The sequence below is a fragment of the Agelaius phoeniceus genome, chromosome Z, assembly GCF_051311805.1.
Source record: "Agelaius phoeniceus isolate bAgePho1 chromosome Z, bAgePho1.hap1, whole genome shotgun sequence".
Classification (NCBI taxonomy): Eukaryota; Metazoa; Chordata; class Aves; order Passeriformes; family Icteridae; genus Agelaius; species Agelaius phoeniceus.
In genome coordinates this window covers 7,418,815-7,421,562 of record NC_135303.1, presented here as the reverse complement: position 1 = coordinate 7,421,562, position 2,748 = coordinate 7,418,815, and the positions used below count along the sequence as shown (strand labels likewise).

Below are 2,748 nucleotides of genomic sequence, written 5' to 3'. Positions count from 1 at the left end.
AGGCAAACCCAAGCCAGTCCAAGGTGCCCTCAGAGGCAGCAGGAACACCCAGAGCACTCTCTCGCTGCCTCGGAGCACAGCACTTCCTCTGGGGAGTCCTAAATGGCCCTGTGACACCAAACTCAGGAGGAGCATTTGGTACAGCTCTACTGACACCTGCACACAAGACACTGTCCCTCAGACAAGAAACACCACAGACGTACCCAGTATCTCCAGGTACTTCTCCTCAGTCTGCTTTTCCAGGGACATGAAGGAAGTGCCCAAGCTTGAGTTTCCAGGTTTGGCAGTAAGGCTTCCTCGAGGTGATGCTGCTGCGGCAGCAGGTTCAGAGCCCATGACGTGCTGCACCTGGAGCCTTTCTGGTGGGCACTGTTCCTGTGCCTCATGGCAAACTTGGGGTCCTTCATTGCCAGACATTCGCTGGAAGTCTTCGCAGGCTGCCCGGTGAGATGTCAACACTCGCACCTCAAGTCAAACAGAACAAAGCAGTCAGAGACTCCAGCTTGTCCCTGTCAGCCAGGAATCATCGACTGTGAGGAAAGGCAAAGGACAGACTGACAAGGGATACAGACAGCTTGTTCCAATCCTCCAGCTGGGTCACCACGTTCCACTGCAAAAAGACCTCAAGAAACAAGGAGAGCAGGAATCAATTTGGATGACTGCTGGCCAAAAGGCCAAAGGACAAGTTTCCCTGTCAAGGGCAGCAGTGGAGAATCAGCACACCAGGAAATGTCCTTCAGAGTGACTGTGATACACACTACGGCACGACGGCACTCAGAGGCATCACCCCACTCCCTGCTGCTCTGAGTGGAAAGGCAAGAAAGGCAGAAACCACCAGCTTGGTGACTGCAGTGACTGCATCCCTCTTTCACTCACTTGCTTTTGCAGAGACTGACGGAAGCAATTAAGTTCCTCTCTGATGATTTTCATTTCTTCCTCCAGCCTCTTTTGCCTTGCCTTGACCATACTGTGAGCTGTCTGAAGCTCTGCATCCAGCTGTTCCTTCATCTTCTCTAAAAAACAAGAGAGAGGATGTTTCATGAGTGGAGTGCCTGCCACTCTTTCACTCACCTGATTTTGTTGATCGCCCCTCTGCTGATGGAGATTCTCCTCTTGAATTCTTCTCATGTCTTCTTTGTTCTTTCTCTTTACTGCCACGATGTCACTCTGAGCTTCGGGCAGCTCTGCTTGTGGCTCTGCCTGGATCTTCTGTACACACAAATGCAGAGCAAGTGACTGGGAGCTGCCATCAGGCTCAGCTTTTTCCTCTTGCAGCCTCAAAATCACATTTATTCAGCCACTTCTTTCTGCTTCCCTACCCACATCTGCTTCCAATGAAACCCTTCTGTCCCAGGGCTGATCTCTGCAGCTTCCAAGGCTCTGTGCTTCCAGTGCCTGTGGGACTCCTGGCCTCCTCAGTCCCAAGAGCTCTGGTTTTATGCCCCTCTTCCTGCCCTTCCCTCTGTCCCCTGGCCAGTCAGGCTTACCTGGCCATTCTCCTGTGGCTCTTCCACCTGCTGCCTGAGCTGCTCTTCCTGCTCTCGGCCTGGGAACAGCTCTCCCTGAGTCTGCCATGGCATCTCTGTTGAAGCAATCTGCTCCTGCTCTTTCTCTAGAAGCACCTGCACAGAAAGCAAGAGAAGATGGGTTTTAACTTCCCGTACGACCTTTGTGGGCCAAGACTCAAAGACTGCTGGGCTCACACATTCCCAAAGCACTGTGCTGCTGCTCTGCTGGGTCATTCTCTGTTTGAGGGGAGGCACAGATTCCAAAGTGACCCTGGCCCTACAATCAGGGTCCATCTGGGATTGAAGCTTCAACAGCCTCTCAGGCAGCTGACAGGGAAGGTGTGGCATTTCTCAAGGGTCTGCTGAGGGCCTCCCTCTGCTTCTGCCATGTCCTGTTTGTCTTTCAGTAGTGACTGACACCCCGCCTTCTCCCACTTCTTCATCCTGCCTCTACAGGTGGCTTCCTGGGTGAGCTCACTCCTTGTGAGAGACACTTCTGGAGTTCAAGTTCATTTCAGGCCTGCACCAGCATTCCTCCTTTCTGGCATCTACACACTTGTTAGAAGTCACCGGGTCATTCAGGAGATAAGGATGCTGGCAAAGATCTCTGATGGACATCACAGAGCCTCTATGGCCACCTCAGTATATGGAGGAGGACCAAGGTGTTTCTTCTCCCTCTTTTGTCAGCTGAGAATTCTGAGCAGCAGAAACAGACACTCTCCTAAGGCCCCCTTAACAAAAGCACTGACACAGCCCTGGGGATGCCAGTGAAGGAAACCATGTGTCATGTATGGCATGGCATGTATGACCAGAGTCACCAAACACCACCTAAACATGGAATTGTTGCCCCTCTCTAGGACAGGCAGAAATTAAAAGAATTAACTGACAACTTCAGGGCACAAGAGGCTGGAGGAGGAAAACAACTCTAAAGGGAAAACCCAACATATTTGGAGGGGGAAACATCTCTGCCTGCCCAGAATTGGTGGAGGGAACATGTCTCTAATCCTCTCCTGAGAGGGATGCTTTAGGTGAGCTTTGCACCTCCAACTGCCTGGGACCAGAGCCAGGAAGACTCAATTATGTAAATGTTACATAGATAGATAGATTAGATAGACAGATAGATAGATACAGAGATAGAGAGATAGATAGATCTCACTACTATGATCCCACTTTACTGTCCTCTGTGTTGCTGCACACATCAACACAGGTTAGCCATTGCCCTGATCAGCAGAAACCCTGC

At 51.2% G+C, this 2,748-nt stretch overlaps 1 long non-coding RNA gene across 1 annotated transcript; it reads right to left on the bottom strand.

Annotated features, from left to right (window-relative positions):
* Positions 1-261: 261 nt before the first annotated feature.
* On the bottom strand, positions 262-1,622 carry LOC143692233 (uncharacterized). The gene is made up of 3 exons (XR_013180127.1): positions 1,488-1,622; positions 877-1,209; positions 262-465 (listed from the first exon to the last, which is right to left on the bottom strand). It is a non-coding gene; the product is annotated as an uncharacterized LOC143692233 (long non-coding RNA).
* Positions 1,623-2,748: the final 1,126 nt, after the last annotated feature.